This window comes from Grampus griseus (genome assembly GCF_964374135.1).
Source record: "Grampus griseus genome assembly, chromosome: 1".
In the NCBI taxonomy this organism is placed as follows: domain Eukaryota; kingdom Metazoa; phylum Chordata; class Mammalia; order Artiodactyla; family Delphinidae; genus Grampus; species Grampus griseus.
The window spans coordinates 175,096,432-175,118,593 of NC_139017.1; the positions used below are offsets into that span (position 1 = coordinate 175,096,432).

Below are 22,162 nucleotides of genomic sequence, written 5' to 3' on the forward strand. Positions count from 1 at the left end.
CCCATTGTAGCAGGGGCAGCTGGACAGGAAATACGGAAACAAATGAATAAGCAAAATCTTTGTAGACGCTCAAACAGGGTAAAGTGAGAGAGAAAGGCTGGGAAGCTGCTTTAGGGAGAAAGCCTCCCTGAGGAGGTGACATGCGAGCAGAGGCCTGAATGATGCAAGGAAGCAGCCGAAAGAAGGGCATTCTGGGCAGAGGGGACAAGTGCAAAGGCCCTGAGGTAGGGACAGGCTTGGTGATTTCCAGGACAGCAAGAAGCTAGTGTGTCGGGACAATGTGACCGAGGGGAGGGTAGAGGGAGGTGAGGTCCAAGGGCAGGCAGTGGTCAGATCTTGCTGACCATGGGAAAGAGTTTGTATTTTATTTTAGGGAAAGCTCAGGAAATGCTAAAATGAAGCAAATGAGGAAAAGACCATCTGATTTCAGTCCCTGCAAAGCGAGTTGGGTGTGGGGAACAAGGCACTAGAGGCTTTCGAGGCTGGGGCTACTTTTTGGGTGTGGTGCTTTCTCCCAGCCTTTTGCTTTGTTTTAGTTTTTTTGGGGGGGCGATGGTGGTTGGGAAAGGAAGAGGAGGCCTCCCTTCTCACCTCATGCCATCCCAGGCTTGCCACTGTTTCCAGCTTCCCCCACCCCAGATGTGTTTTCTTCACAGGAGGTAGAAAGTCTCCTTGGCGGGGGTCGGGGGAGGATTGTGAAGCATCTGAGAAAAAATGGAGGGAAGAATAAATGTTTTAATGAAAGTGTGATGGGTGAGATGCAGCTGTTGGGGTGTGTGTGTGTGGGGCAGAGCCTTATAGTGGGAAAGGGGGGAGGGGAGAGACCAGCAAACTCCTCTACCAGCTTCTCAGAGGCAAGGCCTATTGGTTCTTTTTTTTTTTTTAAAGATTTAATTTTATTTATTTTTGGCTGTGTTGGGTCTTCGTTGCTGTGCGCGGGCTTTCTCTAGTTGCAGCGAGCAGGGGCTGCTCTTCGTTGTGGTGCGCGGGCTTCTCACTGCAGTGGCTTCTCTTGTTGCAGAGCACGGGCTGTAGAGCGCAGGCCCAGTAGTTGTGGCGCACGGGCTTAGTTGTTCCACGGCATGTGAGATCTTCCCAGACCAGGGCTCGAACCCGTGTCCCCTGCATTGGCAGGCGGACTCTTAACCACTGCGCCACCAGGGAAGTCCCTTTTGGTTCATTTTTGTCTCCCCAGCCCCGGTGAGGATGTGCTCTTCACTGGGGCTCGGCAAATGCCTGGGGAATGAATGAATGAGTACAGGACTGTTGCTGGAGAAAAAACGGACAGAAGAGGAGAAGGAAGGGAGAGAGGGCAGGAAGAAATGAGGAGAGGGAACACTGGATGCCCCAAGGAGCGACGACAATTACTGGCATTTATCGATCACTGTCTTGGCCCAGGCACTTTTCCTGCATTAACTCGTTTTAGCCTCTCAACACACCCGGGCAGTAGTACAATTATTATCCCCATTTTACTGTTGAGGCAACCGACACACAGAGGGGTCAAATGCCTTACTCAAGGTTACCCAGCTGGTAAGTGGCTGGGGTCTGACCCCTAAGCCCAAGCTGTTAATCACGTCTTTACACTGTCCCAGGCGTGGAATGAGCCCAGAATCAAAAGTTAGAACACCGCTTCTCAGGTCATTACCCCTCACTAGTCCTGAGAGGCTTTGCTGAAATCTTGCAGATTAGGCCCCAAAGTCTACCAGCCTGCAACAGTGCTTACCAGCCTGTGGCATTTCCTCCTAGTTTAATGCATTCTGTTGAACACTTCTCAAAGCTGCTGGTCATACTTTCAATTTTTATTCATTTATTCAACGAGTCATTTAGCTATTTGTTTACTAGTGTGGTCAATTTCTCCTTATCTCATCATCAGAGTGTTTCCTCCTTGCTTTCAAGTCTATTTCCATTCTGTCCTTGTTCAGAAGGGAAAACAGGTACAGTGATTGGTCAGTCCTGGGGTGGGCACTGGCCAGGCTGAGAAAGCCAGGACCAGAGCCATCGCTGCTGACCTCCAGGCTCAGCCTGGCGTGGCCACCTCAAACCTCCTGGGAGGTGGGCAGGGTGGGCAAAGGAGAAAAGGGAGGTTGATCTCCAATGGAGTATGAAGGTCCCCCCTCAAAGAGGCCTTCTTTATCACCCGGGCAGGGGAAATTAGCTCTCCCAAGATACCCTTTATCCTATTGCCTTGTTTTATTTTCTTCATGATCCTTTCACTCTCTGAAATAATATTATTCTTTTGTTTTAATGTTCATTATCTGTACCCCCCCACCCCCCCGCCCCACGGCCCGAGGTTCATTCTTCATTGTTCACTTAAGGATTTATTTCTTGCACAATGGACTGAATGAAAAACTCCCTTGCAAAGAATAAGTGCAAAGCGGATATCAAAACAGTGAGGACATCACGTTCTTTTGGGTTCGACAGTTCTAACATTCTAACTTGCAGGAAAGAGCTAGTTCTTCAGAGGAAAAGTGGGAAGCAGACGGGCTCTCGGGGTTCAGAACAGGTGAAAAGTAACCCACTCCCGTCTCTCCTCTCTTGTCCCCCCCGCCTTTGCTCCACTCATTCCGGGGTGGAGAAAGCTTCTCCAGCTGCAAAGCGGAGCCGCGCGCTCAGATCTGCTCCGCAGGCCGCGTCTCGCCGCGCGCGCCCGCCGAGCTCCGCGGGGCGGTGGGTGGGAAGAAACCGGGAGGGGAAGGTCTGGGGGTGTGAGGGTGTAGCGGAGCCCGGCCCCGCGATCCGGCCCGGGTTTTGCTTGCCACCCACTCGCCCGCTCGGCCGCGGAGAATTCCTTAATCACAGCGGGCGAGAGCAGAGACTGGGAGCGAAAAATCCGGGATCCGGCAACTTTGGGTAGCGCATGCGCGCCCGCGGCGCTCCATCCCAAACACACACACATTTTTCCCCCGGACTTGGAAAGTCACCCAAAGCCGCCCCAAGTGCAGGTAAGAGACTCGGCGCTCCCTCCGCCGCGGCCCCCCCCACGCCCCTCAGCTCCGCGGGCCTCCCGGGGTGCTTCCCCGCCTCGCCCCCTGTCCGGGTGCAGCCCCCCACCCCCGAGGCTGCCGGTTGCAGCCGGGAGCGGGCGAGCGAGCGAGCGAGAGAGCCAGCCAGCCAGCCAGCCAGCCTGCGAGCGGCGGCTGCCACCCAACTCCGGCCGTGCGGGAGGCAGGGGGCACGGAGGGCTGGCACCCGGGAGCGGGGCGGCGCGTCGCCCGCCGCGGCCAGGGAATGCCCAGCGCGCGGCTCCGGGGAAGGGGAGGGCTGCTGCTCCTGGGGGTCACTTACTCCAACTGAGGGGGCGGCGGGGTAAGGGAGAAGAGGGGGAGGTGCCAGGCGCGAGTGCAGGACTTTGCAAATAGGGTGGGGGCGCCCCCCGCGCTGCGGGCTCCGGGGGGGGCAGGTGCTCGCCAATACCCAGTAATCACTCCTTCCCCCTACGCTCCCCCCCTCAACCTCCCGAGCTGCAGGGGTTCGTGCGCTCTCCAGGGCAGAGAAGGAGGCAGGGGTGAGGGGCGCCTGGGGTGACTTTGCAAGACTTTGCTCAAGGGAAGGGGGTGGGTGGGGAACCCCTCCAGCCGACTCTTGTGCCCCAGTACGAGGGTGTAGGTGCTACCGGCAGAGGTAGGCAGTGTTCACTTAGGCGCGGGGTGCCAGGGGGTGCCTCCTGGTGGGAAAACGAAGGCAAAGGTTGCTTGGCTGGGGGGAGCGGCGCCCCCTTTTTCATTTGTGCCTGGGAAGTTTGTCTCAAGTGCGCTGCTCCGGGCGCGGCAAGTGGAACTCCTCACTGCCCCCCCCCACCCCCACCCCAGCCTCTCCGGGTGCAGGGCTGGCAGTGCTGGGCACAGGGAGCCGGGATGCCGGCTCAGGGCCGTGTGACTGTCGGCCGGAGCCCGCCTGAGTCCCGGGAAAAGTTCGGGGGAGTTGCCGCGGTTGTCGTGTGCTCTGGGAGAGAAGTTGCGCCCGGGGACGTGGGATGTCCGGCTGGCGGGCCGGTGGGCGGGTGGAGCCGTGCACTCTCAGGGGGCTCGGTCGAGGTGGGCGAGGGTCTGGTGGGGTCTGTGCCCCCAAGGGTGGGCTGAGGGTGACCCCGGGGCTCAACAGTTGGGGAAAGGGAGCCCTGAATCCAGGGCGCACGGCTAAAATAGGCACCAGGCGGAGGACAGAGAATGGTAGCTTGTGGGAACACGGAGGGGCACCGAAGGGGAGAGGGCCGGGCTGCCTGGTCACTTGGGGTCGAGTTTCAGGGCACAGGAGCGCGTGGTGGCTGGTGGAGGAGTGTCGGGGAGCGGGGCTCCAGGGGGCGCACGGGAATGGGGGATCGACCGGACCGACAGTCCCGGGGCAGGGGGCCGAGTTGTGCGCCCGGGGTGAGCCGGCCGGGCGGAGCGGCGGCCGGTTTATTTTTACTCGGTGGCATTTGCAGAATGTGCAGCTGATGGCCGTCGGCCGCCAGGAAGTTTTGCTTTCTGTTCTTTCTCTCTTTCCGAAGCCAGCGCGGCCGGCAGCGGACCGGCTGGGGAGCCGGGCCTGGGAGGGGAGGGGGCGGCCCTGGGTTGGCAAGGTATGGGCAGGGGCGCACTGGGGCGGCGGGCGGGGGCTGGCCGGGCGAGGGCGGCGGGCGGGCTCTGGGCCACTGCAGAGCTTTTGGGCGAATGTCTGTCCCCAGCGTTGGAAGCTCCTCGGCGAGGGGAACAGGTGTATGCGCCGTCAATCACGGCGGGAGGGACACTTTGGGGGCGTAGATTAAGATAATAATAATAGATTTTTCTCTAGGGGGTGGGCGCAGATTCTTCCTACAAGTCATCCCCGACCCGGGTCCGGAGTTGGGGGAGGAATGGAGTGCCGAGGGAGGCAGGGGGACGCTTCACCCTTCCACACAAGTTTCTTTCTCCTGACCCGGCTTCAGCTTGGGAAGCGGGCCTTGGGTGCGGCGAGGACCTCCCTCCAGTCACGCTGGGGAGGGGGCGGGCGCGTGTGCGGTGTGTATGATTTGTCCACCAGCAAAGCAGCAAAAACACCCCTCCAACGTGCCTGGAGCTCCCCCAAACCCGGCTGGATCAAGGGGCAACCCGGGGTTATGCGTCGCTGCCCGGGCGGAGCCTGGGGCCACGACCCTCAGAGCGTGTGGTTGTCCCGCCAACACCCCGTACACTCAAAGAGATGGGGGCGGCGAGGTGGAAAAAGCCAGGATAATCGCCGGGCAAAGTTGGTAAATTTAGGGCGTCTCTAAGCTGGTACAGACGCGCGATGAGCGCGCGCGAGGAGACTGGAAAACAGATCGCCGGGTAAATTGGTGCGCCTGCCCGCCTACCCACCCCACGGCGCGCGCGCGCGCTCGCGCGCACACACACACACACACACACACACACGCTACACACATGCACCACACACACACACACACACACACACACACACACACACACACACACACACACACACACACACACACACACACACACACACACACACGTCGCCGTCCTAAAGGGAGCTGTCCGGGCTGAGCAGGAGCAGCTGCGCCGGGCGTGGTGAGGGGGGTAGTTGGTCCCCGGGGGCTGCGCCCGGGCTGCGCTCCACGTGCCCAGAGGGGGCGCTGGGCCGTTCGGCGCCCGAGCGCAAAGCTCCGGGTTTGCGCCCTGGTGGCGGCGAGGCGGTGCGTCCCGGGCGGGCGTCGCGTCCCGCGCCATCTCCGGCGACTTGCACTGCCTCCGCTGACGCGCAGCTGCTTTCCCACTTCCCAAACTTCGGCATTATGGTTTTCACCTCACTCGAGCTCTGAGACCCTCTCCAGGGCAGGGTGGGGAACTTTTCCCTTCCCGGCAGCGGCCACGGCCTCTCTGCCCGGAATCCGGCGAACTGGAGAAATTGACTCCCCCCCCCCCCCATCTTGTTAGCCACCTTAGAGGCGGTTAACGAGAGTTTATGGGGAATATTGTTGAACTTCAGTAATCAGGTTTCCAGCGATCTTATGCCTCCTGTTTAATTTATTAGACTAGTTATTTATTCTGTTGATGATAATCTGTTGCTGGTTTCTATGGAGATGTTAAACTGATCTCTTTCAGAAATCAAACTCCATATGCACTAAAACGTTTAAAGGGGCAGTATCTCTCTCCTTTTTCTTTTTCCCTGACTTTTGTTTTGTTTTGTTTTCTAGACTTTGCACCTTGCAGACACTTTGCGTCTTTCTCTGAGTCTCGGTGCTTTTTATTTCCTTCTTACGAAGGAGAGAAGCCCGGAGACTCACGCTTTGTGGCAAGTACAGCTTATTATGGCTAGAAGAAAGCCAAGGCTTTGATCCCTAAGTTGCATCATCATTTAAAACAGATCATTTCACCACCACCCCCTTCTCCCCCATAATATAAGAGCAAAATTCTTTCAAGATCAAAGAGTTCAATCTAAAAAAAAAAAAAACAACAAACTGTTGTGAAAAAAAAGGAAGTCAGTCAAATGTGAACCTCTCCTATATATCTGCTCCCCTTGTGTTTAAAGAATTTTTTGCATAAGAAAAACAAAACTTGTAGCTCAGCTAATTTTTCATACTTATTAATAGTTTATCTTGCCCCCCCACACACTTTTTTTAATTTAAAAAGAAGTTCAAAGTTAGATTTCTCTGCCTGCGGGGGTTGAGGTATATTTGCTTCTCTTTTAGATCCTGACCATCTGTTTTTGGAAAATTAGCCTCTGGGAAGAGGGGAAAAGGAGTTTTTACTCAAACCTAATGGAGTGCTTTAAATTTTTTAAAAATATTCTCACCCAAATATTTTAAAGTCTCAATTTTTCTACTTTTTAGAGGAATATCAGTAACCTCTGGTGTATGAGAGCATATCAACTTTTCATCCTTTTCCCTCTTCTCCTCTCCTCAGGTATTTTTCTGTAGACTTGTGACTTTGAGGGGGTGGGTACAGTGAATTAAGAAAGTAAAAAAAAAAAAATTATCTTGGTTTGTGACACTCTGAAAAATTGCAAACCCACTCTGAACTCAGATATTTATCACGCTGACAGATATGATACAAAGCGATTGCATTTCCTAATGATCCTCTGGGACTGAGTTGTAGGTAAAACCATTTAATGCATTTTTAATATTAAAGTAAGGCCTGGGTTCCATTTTCTTGGAGGTGGGGGAGTGGATGTCCCTCTCTGGAACTGATGCTTTCTGAGTGTACTGTTTTGTTTTTCAGCTAGAGCCCACCACTTCCCACCCTTTCACATTTCCACTTACTTTGGGGAGGGATGAGCCGCACACAGGGCATTTGGCTTTTATAAATAAATTTGTATCTGGCCAGAAGATCCAATGCTAAATAAGAGCACACTTAAAAAAAATAAATAAATAAATAAAAGAAAAAAACAAACCTCAGACTCCACCCCTGCTCTAGGAAATAAAACAGAGGCAATACTTGACTTTTTTTTCTCCTTCTGCCATCCTGGTTCTCTTTTATATTATTTTATTTTGGAAGAGGGTGGAGTGGTTGTTGCTTCTCAGCTCAGAGGAGAGAGGACCCGTTCCTGTTGTTTCCCTCTCTGCTGTATTTTAAAAACGTGTTTGATTTGGATTGCAAACAGAACAGGCTTACCGGTAGAAAAGAGCACTGTGGCTTTAAACTCACGAGTTTGCATATTCTCCTTGTATCTTTCCCCTTTGCTAATTATTGTGTTGTTTTCAGAGCAAATATGTCATATCCATGGCGACCGGGCAGGTTTATTGTCTTTCTGAAGCAATAGCTCACATAAGTAATTAATGACTTTCTTTTTTTTCCTCTGGCTTAGGTTAAACAGATCATTCAAGGAAAGTCATATCTCTCTTCTCTCTTCTCTCTTCTCTCTCTCTCTCTCTCTCTCTCTCTCTCTTTTAGCCCAGTGACATAAGAACATGAGTTAGAACAAGAAAATACTTTAACCAAGAAGTCAACAGCTTATTTTCCCCCATTTCTTTTAAAAGCTAAAGTGTCAGCTTTCAGACATAGGAGGCTGTCATTCTTGCAGCCGAGAGCAGTGCAGTCCACGCGTGGGTTGGAAATCCATTTGAAGGTTGTACAGCAGGGGAAGTGCTGGCATGGGGGGAGTAACCTGAAGGAATTTGTTTTTGAGGTGGGGGGGAGGCGCTCCAAAATGAGTATTTCTCCTGTATTTAGCGGAATTTAATTAAATTGTGTACAGGAAGGAATTAATGAGTCGGTAGTAACGTTGTCGTCGTAGTCGTCGCCCCCCCACCCACCCGCCCCCTTTTCCCAGTCTGGTTAATTGGAAAGACAGAGTTTTTCTTTTCAATTCACCTTGAACTTCAGCTTTCTCCAGCCTTTGTTTCAAGTGCTTTTTCCTAGAAAAGTACCTTTTGGAATCCCTTCTGGTTAGTGTTTCCAGTATTATAGCGGGGGTTTGTTTTTTCCCCTTAGACCTACACCTCAGAGCTGGTTTCTGCTTCTCAGGAATCAACAGCTATGATGGTTGATTATGACTTGGATTTTTAAACTTTTTTCTTTTTTTTGGGGGGGGGCAGCTTTTGAGGATGTAAAATGATATAGATGGCCCATCTCTCTTCCGTATCAGGGAGAGTAGAAGCAATGTTTTCCTTTAAAAAAAAAAATCACCATTTATGTTCCACCCTTTTCAAAGGGACCTTTTGCTAATAAGCCTTATGATGTCACCGGGTAACTTTAGAAATATCCTACGTGTCCAGCTGATATTCTCCAGCAGCCCCGCAACAGACATGCGTTAATTAGGTGCATTTATGTGCTGTTGCCCCTCTTTTTGAAATTTCAGGTGTAACCAGGGGTTTGTGTGTGTTCTTAAGAAAGGGGAATGAAATAAAGAGAAAAGCATTTATATTATATTTATACCTGGACACAATGAAAAAGGATAGTTCCCCCATCTGAAGTAAGTTAAAAAAGGCTGTGAGTCAACTGAATGAATCTTTAGGCTTTTGGCATTAAAAATAAAAATATAAAGCAGAAGAGAGATTTATTTGGTATCTGGTTTCTGAAGAGGAGAAGAGAAGGCCAGGCAAGTCTGATGCTGAGACTCCAGCGGACTTGTAATTGAGCCCGTAACCTCTTGATGTCTATATCAGAAAAACAGACACGAGCAGAGGGAACGGAGGAGAGGCAAACAAGCCTTGTAGAGGAGGGAGCTCAGGGGGAGATTCACAGAGAGAGAGAGAGAGAGAGAGAGATTTAATTTATAGACATTTTAAAAACCGTAATTTCATTAGGATCTGTTCTTCCCCTTCTCTGAAGGGCAGCCCGGCAGACCGATAAGGCCAGTCCCTCTGCCGGGATGCGTGGTGTGTGGGTGGGCGTGAACGTGGGCATCCTTTTCAGTTCCGAGGGAGCGTTTGTTTCCCTTCTGCCTACTTTCTGCTGGCTTCCTCATTTTGGAATTAAAAAATCCCAAATCGCCAAAAGTTAGCCGTGGCTTCTGGCTGCCTGGTGGTCTCCCCTGTGGGTGCCGCGCCACTCCATGAGCGGGTCTGTCTGCTGCCTGGCCTTTGGCATCAGTGTGTCTTCCTTCTGTTGCCAGGTGGCCCGTGGTTCCAGCCACGTGAGACCACTGGAGAGGGTGGGCACCCCCATCGCTGCCCCCTTCAACTTCACCAAGTTAAGTTGCTGTGGTTCGGAGGCCACAGCGTCGGGGGAGCCGGGGGGAAGCTAAAGCCTGTCGTAAATTCTGCAAAAATTAATCAACCATTTAAGAGCTGCCCGTTAACAAGAGTGTACAGGCAGGCCGGGCCTTCTCCTGTTCCCCCTGTTCAAAGTCCAGCAGAGCCAGGGTGGCCAGGACGGTGGGAAGGGAAGGGGGAGTTTGTATTTTGTTTTTGTTTTTTTATCTGAATAATTGAGAACAACTGGAGAGAGGGATTTGTTGAATATAAATCCTCAAGTGCCCTTGTTCCATATTGTTGGAATTTTTTTTTTTCCTTTTGGTCTAGATTTGTCCTGTGTGTCTTTGGTGGAAAAGATATGTACAGAAAGAGAGCAAAGGAGGGGGATGGGGCGGAGAGAGAGAGAAAGAGAGGGAAGGATGGAGAAGAGAGAGAGAGGGAGACGTGTGGCTCCTTCGGAACTCATTATCATTCTTAATAAGTCTTAAGGAATAAAGGAGAGCATTGAGTGTAAATGCTGGGTAATCCTAACACTTCTCAAGGTGAGAGGAGTCTTGAGGACACAGAGAAAAGAGAGAGCAGAGGAGGGGGTGGGAGGGGGCCCAAGCAGCCCTGGGGGAGCGGCAGGCCCAGGGTCTGGGGGGCTCTGCAGGAGGCCTGGAAGCTGGGGTTGGGGACACCCAGAGGAGCCCCAGTGAGATGGTGTCAGAGATGACACTGGGGATCTCCAGGAGAGGGTGACTTGCTGGGACAAGGAGCAGGGGTGATGGGAACCTCTACCCTGGGCCCGCCCTGCTTTGGGTTGGGGTGGAGGCCAGGGGCCACAGGGCCTTTGCTCCGTCCTGGGCACGGTCTCCCCAGCCAGCTCAGCCCCTGCCCCCTGGCCTCGGGTTCCCGGAGGAGGCCCCGGGGTCTTGTCCTGCTCGTTCTGGCTCCCTTGCATTGTCTGCTCTGGGAAGCGGGAGGGACAGAGCAGCGGCCAGAGCTCAGCTCCGGACACTAGGTGGCTTAGAGGATCTTCGAGGTTTTCCAAGACGAGCAGCCACTGGCTTCCTCTCTCCTCCCCGCTGGTGGGCTCCGCTGTGCCCGTCCTCTGCCGGCTCAGGGCAGCCCTGGCTGACTGGCAGGAGGGCGAGTGGGCACGGGCCCAGGGGTCATGGCATGGCTCCTGCGGCCGGCGGTCCCAATGAGCAGCTTCCAGGCAAGGCGAGGAGGAGGCCAGGGGCAGCTTCCGTGGGGGGAAGGCAGCCGGTCAGGGCCACTTACAGGAGGGCCAGTTGGAGCTCAGCCCTGTGTTCTCTGCCACTTGGGCATGAGGCACTGCTGAGCCCATGGTGGAGGTGGAGGGCAGTCTCTGCTTCTTCCCCTTTTGAGTTCATGTGCCCCCTTGGAGAATCCTCTTAATAAAAAAATCTCATAAGCATAAATACTGCTCATACTTGGAGGGGTTTCACAGGTCTTATAAACCCAACCAAGGACCCTCTAGGGTCCCTTGCTCTGGTGGACTTCTTTCCAATTCTCCAGGACTATAGTGGGGAGGGGGGCAGTGATGAGGCAAAATCAGTTCTCACCGCCACTACTACCGCTGCCGGCTCAGTACCTGGCGAGCAGAGCCACGTCAAACTGTGACACCCACTGGGCCCCCGCAGGTGGATCAGGGCCAATGCTTAGGCGCCCATCTGAAGCACCACGCCTGATAGGTAGTTGCCCTTCTCTGGGCCAAAGGCCACCTCCCCCTCATCCGGCTGGCATTGTCTCGGGTTCCTGGGGTGTTTGAAGGGTCTTAGCCAAGGTCACGTCAGAACCACTGATTGTTTTCTCTAGGGACAGTGGTGGGCAGGGAGACACAATTCAGGTTTGACTTACTGTAGTCAGGTTTTGTGTGTGTGTGTGTTTAAACTCTTTTGGAGAGTAACTTCTGGGGACCATGCAGAAGGGGGTGCGTGGGAGTTAGAGATGAAGGCTGATGACTGAGCTGGTGAAGCCTGGAGGGAGAGCAGGACGGGTTAATGGCGGGTGGATTCTGCTTTTCTGCTGTTTAAAAGCAGTAATGACCAAATTGCGTGCCCTGCGTGTGCCTTGCTGACGAGATTTACCGAAAGGAAGCTGCGCTGCCTCCCTGCTGCTGGTCTCGGGGGGGTGGGTAAGCCTGTGTATGTGTGTGTGTGTGTGTGTGTATGTGTGTGTAAATGAGAAGACGGGGTGGGGGAATTAGCTCTGCCAGGCTGGCACCCTTCCCCAGCACTAATTGCTGGCAGAGTACCCACGGGGGCTGTGCCAGCGTCTCCAGCTCTGCCCGCCCCCCTCGACCCCGGGGAGCTCAGCTGTGCAGCTCGCTATGTGAGGGCCATTTCCGGGCCCACTAGTCCTGGAGGCTTCTTTGGGAATTTCAGGGAAATCTGATCCTTGGTGGGTGGGGTAACCATGGGCCAAGCCCCGGCATCCCTGGTCTGGCATGAGGGGACAGGGTAAGACTTAGGTGGTCCAGAGCTCCCCTGAGGTCTAGTTGTAAGCACCAGGAGACCCCATTCCAGTTCTGATTCTGCAGTAAATCATCGTGTGGCCTTGGGCAAGTCATTTGACCTCTCTGAGCCTCAGTTTCTTCTCTTATCAAATGGCCTCTGACACTATTGCCCTCACACGGTTGCCCTGACCGTCGGCTGGGCTTGTAGCTGTGAAAGTCCTTTGACATAATTAAGCGTGATGAAGAATTTATCATGGTCTCGTTGTCAAGTGCAGGGTGCCCCCCATGTCAGATGAGCCCGTTTTATATAATATGGTATTAGTCTCAAAGGGGACGCCTATGAATTCCATTCCAGAAAGCTTTGAGCCTGGATGTTGTGTGGTGCTGGGGTTGCATTTTTGTACCAGGTTGTGGGTTGATTCTTTTTTTGGGGGGGAGGGTGGTAAATAAGTTGTGTAATTCAGTCTTTAGAAAATGAACAGTTAAATGTATCAACCTGGATGAATCTCAAAAACACAATATTAAGCCCCAAAACAAGTCACAGAAATCGCTGGGAGCTTGGGGCTGAGTTGGGGGTGGGTGTTGCTTTTCAGGCAGTATGGGGGAGCCCATTCAGGAGGTGCGGTGTGCTTAGCTGTTTTGAGCCATGGATTCAGTGAGGAGCTGTGTATATTGTAGATTACGCATTCTGGAGCCAGCTAGCTGGGGGGTCCAAGTCGTGCCCTTACATCGGTTACTTAACTAGCCTGTGCCTCAGTTTTCTCACCTGTAAAATGGGGATAACAGGACTACCTCCTGGGGTTGGTGTGAGGATTAGATACGGTACGACGTGTAAAGTGTCTTCCAGACCCAGGTAGGGGTGAGTGTGGTCGTATCTGCTGCCCTCCAGGGAGTGCTGTGGATGGGAGCATGGGGCAGCCGCTCTCTACGTATCTGGGGGCTGGGACCCTGGTAGGGGTGGTGCACGATGGTGTTGGTTGGAAATTCTGAATTTTGTGTTTTACCCCTCTGGGCTGCCGTGGTATTTTGGGTGATGAATCAGAAGGGGATGAGAAGTAAGACTGTGCCCACTTTCAGAGTCAGAGCCCAAGTGGGGCAGGGGCCATTGGTCTCTCTTTTCCACTGCGGCCAGATTGGCTGTTCCTGGAGCTTGAGGGGTAGGGTGGGGGCAGACCCTGGGAACTCACTCCGGGTGCCGGTGGCCTCCACCTGTGTTCCTGTGGCCTGGGCGCCTAGTGCTGAATGCCGGGGTCCCCGGGGTCCGCGAGTGTGCAGAGGCTCTGCTGTGGTGGAGACGTGTGGGGGGCAGAGGGTTAAGAGCTGCTGCTGGAGTCGGCCTGAGCCCCGTGTGAATTTTGTTTCTCTCAACTGGGCAAATGAATTCCTTTAATTCTTTGTTTCCACGTCTGTAAAATGGGAGTTGGAATTCCTACCTTGTGAGAATTAGGTGAGAGGATAGTGATTGTAGCTGCCACGTGCTGAGGGTTGACGTCAAGCTTTCTTTCATGAACCGAGCTTAGCCCAGTGAGCGGCACACAGTAGGGACCACACAGTAGGGACCATGGGATAAGGATCAGATGATTAACAGACCAGCCTTGGGCCAAGCCTCAGGTGCGTCCCTGGATGACCTGGAGCTAACTGGAGTGCAGGAGGGCCTAGCCAGGGTAGCTGGGCAGGGGCGTCATGTCATGGAGCCAAGGTTTAAGCCCACCCTTGGGTGATTCTGCTCTGGGGGGCACTCCCCAGGCATGGGTGGCAGTGGGGAGGGAAGGGCCCGGAGCAGAAACAGAGGAGGCCTGGCAGCAGTGACCTAAGGAGGCAAGGGCATGGGGGCTGTGAAGCAGGGAGCACTGGAGGGGCGAGGGGCACTTATGGAAGATGAGGTGTATGAAACTCCATGGGCCTCTCCCATTTCACTGTGCTATGCCCAAACACCCCGGTTCTTGTTTCACTATCTGAGATCTGGGAGCAGGTTAATTTCCATGACGAACTCCAGGCCACGTGCTCCGAGGATTTATCTAATTAAACTGATGCTTTTTTCTAAGAAAGAAAGAAAGGAGGAGAGGGAGGGAGAAAAGAAAGATAGGAAGAAAGCAAGGAAGGGAGGGAGGGAGGAAAGGAGAGAGGGAAAAGAAATGGAGGAACAGAAGGAAGGAATGAGAGGGAGGGAAGAAGGGGAGGAAGGAAGGAAAGATAAGAAGGAAAGAAGGAAAGGAGGGAGGGAGACAGATTAGCTGGAGGCAGACCGGTGGTTTTTGAAAGGCCATGACAGAGTGGAGGAGGTACTTGGTGTTTATGGTGGGGGTCTTCCTGGTGGGCCAGGTTTCTGTCTTCGGTTACTTTTCATGTATTTCCAACATAGCTCTTGGGCTGGGAAGGAAAGGGCTAGCTAGAGGGATTCTGGATGTGTGCTGTTCACTACAGTAGCCACTAGCCCATGTGGCAATTTAGATTAAATTAAATGAAAAATTCAGTTCTTCGGGAATTCACTGGAGGTCCAGCGGTTAGGATTCCGGGCTCTCACTGCCGAGGTCCCATGTTCCATCCCTGGTCGGGGGAACTAAAACCCCACAAGCCACGCGGCGTAGCCAAAAACAAAAATTCAGCTCTTCCACGGGCTAGCCACATTTCAAGTCCTGCATAGCATGCAGCACAGAGAAGGAACATTTCCGTCTCATAAAGTTCTATTGGACAGAAGGGTGCTTCCCTCAGAGTCTGGGCTAAACGGATGAGCCCCCAAGGGACAGCGATGGAGGTTGGTGATGGGCTGCTGGGATGTACCCACGTGTCAAAGGGACCTCCCTGTCTGGAGCCAAGGCCTCTGTCGTGCTGGGGCTGCCTTCTGTATAGATTCCACGCATGTTTCCTCTCTCCCAGGGCAGGTGGGGCTAGAGTTCAGCAGAACAGGGTTAAAATCCTTCTCCCACTTACTGTCTTTGTGACCTTGGGCAGGGGTCTTAACTCTCTGACCCTGTGGAATTGGGCTAACAGTGGATAGTACCCGTCTCATTGGGTCCTTGCGATCGTTAACTGAGCTGATGGGTGTCAGCACTTAGTCTAGTGCTGGGCACATAGCGAGCACTTGAGAAATGGGGACCACTCTTGTTATAATCATTATAATTATAGTTGTTGATATTATTTTCATAATGATTATTGAATAGCTTTTGTGGCTGCTAAGTTCTTAGGGACACTGCTTGACCAAATCCTGATTTCTCCATAATCAACACTTTAAATGAGCCCCCTCTCAGACCCCTTTCTTCTGAGATCCCAGTTTGGATCCCTTCTTTCCATCTCTCCCCATCCCTCCTTTTTCCGGCACAAGGAAGAGCTGAAACTGTCCCAGAATTAACTCTTGCAGGCCTTTGTATTATACTTGTGAGTTAGACCCCCTACCCCTTCCAACACATGTATAAGCGTGCCCATGTGTGTGTGTGTGTGTGTGTAACACACACACACATACACACACACACTCTTCTCCATGGGCCAAACTACATTAAAAAAAAATAGTTCTGGGGGGAAAATAGGGGAGAGCAGATGTGGCCCTGACAGGGCTAGCTGGGTTGTTTGCGGGTGGAGGTGGGGTTGGTGGCCTCTGGGAGGGACGTGTGTGTTTATTCCTGGACATTGCCCAGTGCCCTGTGTGCTAATGTGGATCTGAAAAGTCCCCTGCATTGTGCAGGCTCCTTTCCCCGTGAAAAGGCAATTGAGTCAGTGAGTTCCGAATGGATTGGAGCTGACAGTAAATGAAAATCTGGCAGTGGGTAGAAAACAAGCTCCCCCGCCCGTACCCCCCACCTAACACACACTCGCTCTGCCCTCCCTAAACTCTCAGTGCTTGTTTGGTTTTGAGAGGGGGTTTGAAAATAATTGTGATTCCTTTTGGTGTGTATCAACGTCATCAGCCGGGGTTCTGCTGCAGCCTCCTGCCCCCTTCTCCAGGGATGGCCTAGCCCTCTCCCCCAGGTTGCTGTAACCCCACCCCACCCCAAACTCCCCTTCGCCTCCGTGGCTCCGCCAGCGATCCCGAACGAGTTAAGGGCTGAATCAACTCTAGACCCAGCTGTACATTTCACTCTGGATTCCTGAATGAAGCGATGTGCTGTGCTCAGCACGATTGGAGACTGTCTGCCTCGGGTGGCCCACCCGGCCCCCACCCTGCTGGGCTCCACCAGCTTGCATGGACCTGCTGCTGGCAGCTGGGAAGCCGGTGGCCCATGCTGCAGGGATCTTGTCTGGTGCCCTCCCCACGGCCAGCCTCCCATCAGAGACGTGTTTTAATTTGAAAAGAAAAGGTGCACCATTTGGAGTTGGCATCATCCCTGGTTTGCAAGGGAGGCTTGCGATTTTGAGGGTTCGTATGTGCCGTGGGCCCTGCCCCCCCATATTTTCCGTCTCCACCATGTCCACACCGGTACATCAGCCAAAAGATATTTATTTCTACCTGGCTCTTGCCAATGGTCCCATGTCCCTAGACCCCCACCCCCCTGCCAATTAAACGTTACCAAGAGCGCCAGGGAGGAAAATACTGCCGCCTCGCAAATGCTCCTCCAGTCACCCCATATTTGTAAAATGGCATCTCTTTAGCCTGTCTTCTCTCGGTGGAGGTGTGGCATCTCTCCTCTTCCTGGGGGGCAAGAGGCAAGGAGAAGCACTCATTCTGGCAGAATTCCAGCCTGCTCTTTGGGGTGTATGTATCCCCCCATGGCTGGGGATGCCCCTCAGGAGCCCCCCTCTGGAAAAGGCCTGGTGGAGTGTCGTTACTTTAGCAGCTGTGCTGGAGAGGCCCCCAGGCGGAGGCACCAGCGAACAGTGGTCAGATGCACAGGTTCAGATACCTAGTCCCTCATTTATTAGTGCTGTGACTTCAGGCGCCTCCCTAAAGGCTAGTGCCTATAGTATGGTGTTCCTACAAGGATGAAATGAAATAATGCTGGTAAGGCCCTTGACACAAGGCCTGGCACGTGGTGACAAAGGGGAGCTGTTATTGCTACTATTACGGTTACTGCTCCATCCTCCCCATCTGTCATCAGGAAGGGAGGACGGGGGAGGGCTCAGGCCTGTCCCTGTGTTCGGGCTCCAGGACACCCTAGGCCAGGCTGGAGCCGCAGCCCAGTGGCTGTGGCCCCTGGAATTTTGCTGAAGCATGCTTGCCAAACCAGCAAACCAAACGTGTTGGTCCAGTACGGAGCCCTGGAGGAAGCAGGGAGGAGGCTTGCCATGCCCAGGGCTGGACTCTTGCATCTGAAAGGTGGCAGCCCCTGGGCTGGCCTGGCCTGCCTGGCCCAGGGAGGAAGCGCCTCCCAGACACTGGCACCATCTTGCTTCTCTTTGGCCTCTCCTCAGAGTTGGGAGCGTGGCCCCTGCTCTCCCCCAGGTGCAGGTGGCCTTTGCAGCCTGGCACCTGTTCCTGGAGGGCGGCTGCCAGCAAAGGTGCAAACCCAGGGATCACCCTCTGTGTCCTCTGGGTCCTTTGCACGAGGCCTGTTTGCTCCCAGAGGGACTCGCCTGGGCGGTCCTGGGGGAGGGGGTCAGAGAGGGGCTCGTCCTCTCATCCCAGAGCCCCCTTCCTCGCCCTCCAGGTGTGAGTCACAGGAGAGCCAGGACCAGCATCCTCAGATCTGTGTGCTGGGACCTTGCTGGGGGATGGGGCAAGGGGAGACACGTGAAAGGATGAAGGATGTGGAGGGAGTCGGGCAGGAGGTAAAGCGTCCTGCTTTTGTCTCCAAGGGTCAGCAAGCAAGCCGAGTTGGTTTTACATTTTCATTTTATTAAAACAGGAAGGAAATAGACATTTACCGAGCACCAACTATGTGTCAGATGCTGTGCTGTGACTTTCTGTGGGATTGAAGGACACAGGCAGCTAGTGGTCCGATTCCCATTGTCCCAATCAGGAAATAAGGCTCAGAGAGGTTAAGTAATTTACCTGAGTTCACCCTGCTGGTTAAAGGAGAATCGGAGTTTGAATGCAGGTTGATATGACTCTGACACGCATGCTTTTCTCCTTACACTGGGAAAATACAACCATTATTTTAAATGGTTTTTGAAAATACATAAAAGGAAAAAAATTCACCCATAATTGAACTATGGTAACACCACTTCATTTAGTATTTAGTGTTTTTCCTTCCTGTGTTTTTTTCCTTTGGTGACTGTATATATGTGTGTGTGTGTGTGTGTGTGTAATATACATTTTGCATAATTATAATCATAAGAGAATATCATTTGGGTTGAGACCCAGGGTGAGATGGGAGGGTCTTCTGGGCTGGGGCCGCTGGAGAGTGATTGATTCTCGGCAAAATGGAAACCTGGTTTTGGCCCGGAGCCATCTTTTCGGTAATGAGGTTCCTGAAGTTGCACTGGAGAAAGCAAACTGGGTGAATGGGGTGGTGAAAAAGGCCCCAGTATTCCCTCCTGGGTTGGTTTTGCTCAGTTAAGTGGTAGAATTTTCCTTTTAACTCACTTCCTTCTTGCTTTTGACAAATGGGAATATTTGTACCATTTTCCCGAATGACCTCCTCTCCTTGGGGTAATGAGAAAATGAAAGTCTCTGCTAAGTGCTTTGAGATATTCAGATATAAAAATGGAGAGCCGAGTGTTGTCATGGGCCTTTTGCTGCCAGGGCGCTTTATAAAGAGGAAGAGCAGTTTGGGCGTGGGGGGGTGAAGGTCAGCGTGGGGATGAAGGCCATTGCTAGAAGCAGCATCTCTCTGGGCCCGGGGGCCCGGGCGTTCAGGGCCCCGCACAGGACGGGCAGGGTTTCAGTGGACCTCCTTCCACCTTCCTCCAGGTACACACTCCAAGTCCAGGCCCCCACGGTCAAGGTGATCCGGATCACTCAGGCAAAGCCCCCACCTTGGTTTGAATCATGTGGATAAATGATCCAGTTCAAGGAGAGGTCTTCCCCGGCCCCCTTCTCCCCATCTCACCTCATAGCGTCAGCCCAAGAATAACACGGCAGAAGAAATACTGTCACCTATGCAAGTAATGATCCCGCAGGTGATTTCAAAACATGGAAAAATGTTTACTGAGTGAGTGAAAAAACAAAACAACACACTGAAGGCCAAGTATTGTGAACGCCATGATAGAAACTATATAAAAATCGCAAATGTGTATGGACAAAGCTTGCAAGGTAATCCTTCGAGGTGAAGAGGATAGAGTGAGGGTGATGGGACGACAATGATTTGTTTTTTATTTCACAACATTTTCTTTAAATTCCCCCCATGACTAAAACCCAACAAAGCCAACGTGTCGGCCCAGTAGGGGGCCCAGTAGGGAGCCCTGGGGAGGACGAGGGGGCGGGACAGAGCCAGGCAAGAGGACGCCTGCACCCACGGCTGTGCCAGCCACAGAAACCTATGAGATCTCCAGAAGCCGAGGCGTATCGGTGACTCAGACCTTCGTGTTATGCTGTTCAACAATAGCTTTTGTCCTTTGCCCAAAACCCTAGGCCAGTGTATTAAAAAAATATATATATATAAAATTATGAGATAGTTTGTACTTTCCTTACCAGCCTGTGCCAGCTTCGGGTGCTTTATTTATTCAAGGTGGGGAGGCAGAGAAGGCGGGGTGGGGTGGGGGGCAGACAAAAAGGAAAAGAAAAACAAGGTAGAACTCGGACAAGGCCCAAGAAACGTTTGAGCGTCAGCAACAAACTTTCTTTTGTTTCCCCAGTGGGGAGAAAAAAATAAGGAGGAAAAAATGCAGAGGACCAGTTTGAACCGAATAAAACGTCTCACGTTTTGTACGTGGGGTTGCCTCTTGTAGGGGGTTTTCCCTTTTGTTTGTGGAACATGAAAGCTACTTCGTGACACTCATCTCTGGGCTAGAACTTGATGGGGGTGGGAGTGGAGGGACCCAGGCAGAAAGGGCTGGAGCAAGGACAGCCAGGTTGGGCTCTGGTGAACATGAACATTTCACTTGGCTGTTCTAGCCAGTCCTGCCCAACTGCCAACAACCTTTGCCCTCACTTCTGGTTGGGTTTAAAAGAAGGTTCCGACCTCCTGATGTCCCAGAAGCAACTCAGTGCTAGTATTCAGAATTTCATGTGAATCAGGGGTGAGGACAAGTTTGCCTTGTACCAGTTTGGACCAGAATGTTTCTCCCAGTGTCCATTGGAAGACATTTTAAGAATAAGATTTAGGAAGAAAGATCTTGGGAGGAGAGAGTTGGGAATGGGTGTGAGTGTGTGTGTAGTTGTGTGTGTGTGAATGATTGTACGTGTGGTTGCATGTGCTGTACATGTGTAAAATTGTGTGTGAGTGATTGTATATGGTTGTGTGTAAGATTGTGTGAGTGATTTGTGTGAATGGTTGTGTGAAATTTTATGAATGTGTGTGACTGTGTATGTGAGATGGATTGTGTGTGAGAGAGACTGAATGATCGTGTAAGTAATTATATGTGCGGTTGTGTGATTGTGATATGATTGTGGGTGACTGTGATTGTGTGTACGTGTGTCCCCTTTAGTCTTAATCACTTGTTCCCCCAGTAGTAATAGCCAGGCCAGGTAAAGTTTATGGGGGCTTACATCTATTTTTTCCCATATTACCTTTTCCCCATTCCCCAAACCAGTTCTCCTAGTGAACCTGTCAGGCAGCCCAGACCCTGGGCTGATTGGCAATTCTTTCTTCAGAATTAGTTCCAAGGATTTTGTAGGAATAATCCAGGGTCTTTGGCAACAGGGTGACCAGTAAGAGAAGGAGGCTTGTGGGTTAAAGGCAGAGTCACAGCGGTCTGAGGTGGCCTGGCCTGGAACTCAGGTGCCCCAGTCTGAGACCCTGATGAGGATCCCAGCGCTGTCGGCCTTATTCCAGGGCTCCCGTCTGCCCTTGCCGAGGCCACCTCGGAAGCGGATTTGCCGTCAAACCTCCGAGGCTACGTGGGCTTTAATGTGACTTCCTGATCTTTCGGTCCCTGTGACCATTCCCGAGAAGGCAGCACAGGGATGATTGTGTTTGTTTTACAGATGAAGAAACTGAGGCCCAGAGAGGGGAGGTACCTTGTCTAAGATCACACAGCTAGTCAGTGACAGATTTGGAACCAGGACTGAGTCTTTGTGCCACTTGGAAACTTGGTCATCTCTCCCGATGGCTCAGGGCAAGACTGACCAGTCCCCAAGGACAAGGAATCCTGCTTGCGTCCAGTTACGGGAAACAAAGGGACCCTCCTGGTGGGTCAGACGCTCTGTGGCTGTGGTTGGGTGACTGATCTTCTGGTTTCAGGGACTGTCTCTGCTGAGGAACGTGTGCTGGACGGTGAGACAGGATGAGGGGGTTCTAGCCCCACCTCTGTCACCCACAAGCAGCCACTTCCCAAGACCTCAGCTTTGCTGTCTGTGGCTAGAGTAAGAGCCTGGACCCAGCGGTTCCTCGCCCCTTCCTACTTTTGGACGGCGGAGCTTCCTGCCACGATCCAGAGTCCCCAGCTGCGCCAGGCAGCAAACCGCCTCCCACAACCTGTCCAACCAGAGATGCCAGTTTTCCCAGGGCTCCCGTGAGCTAGCTCCCTGCCCCTTTCTTGTGCCGGGGACGGCCTTTACAGGCGCATCAAGCAATGCCCCCGGCCCATGCCCTGTGCACCTGCTTACTTAACTGCATGTCTGAATGTGGCTCGTGTCAGAGCCCTTTGGTTTGAGTACTCAGAGGCCGAGACGTGCGAAAATTAAGAGCGGGGGAGAGAAGTGGTACCCTGTGACAAGAGGCAGCTGTGGTGAAAGGGGCAGGCGCCATGCCCGGGGTGAGCACCATCTGGGCGGGAGGCCTGGCTTCCAGCTGTGGTGGCTCCGGAAGGGCAGAGCCTGGGAGGGATGATTTTGAAGCCACTACTATGGAGATTAAGGGGATGAGAATGTAAATCTCAAGTAAAAAGGTAATTGAATGTAATAGCAAACACTGCTCGCTCTATGTTAATTTTAGCTCTTCCCCTGGATACAAGGCGCTGTATTAGTGTTTTATTACCATTTTGTTTGCACTAATAAAATAGTAAAATTTATTTCAAGGAAGTTGAAGGATGGTTTTACAATGCAAATTTGAAGAAATTGGACTTTTCATTTATGCCTCTGCTATTTTATACCCTGACGGGTGTAAATTAGCTACAGGGACCGAGCAGACCCC

At 52.6% G+C, this 22,162-nt stretch overlaps 1 protein-coding gene across 2 annotated transcripts in view; it reads left to right on the forward strand.

Annotated features, from left to right (window-relative positions):
* Window positions 1–2,838: 2,838 nt before the first annotated feature.
* CASZ1 (castor zinc finger 1) overlaps window positions 2,839–22,162 on the forward strand; it is a gene marked incomplete at its 3' end in the record, with an annotated part of 147,207 nt that continues 127,883 nt past the window's right edge. The window contains exon 1 of one of the 2 annotated variants that reach the window (XM_082665625.1): window positions 2,839–2,942. Of the gene's footprint in view, window positions 2,943–3,465; window positions 3,506–22,162 lie in introns of those variants that run through there. The other variant, XM_082665626.1, reaches the window with a different exon arrangement.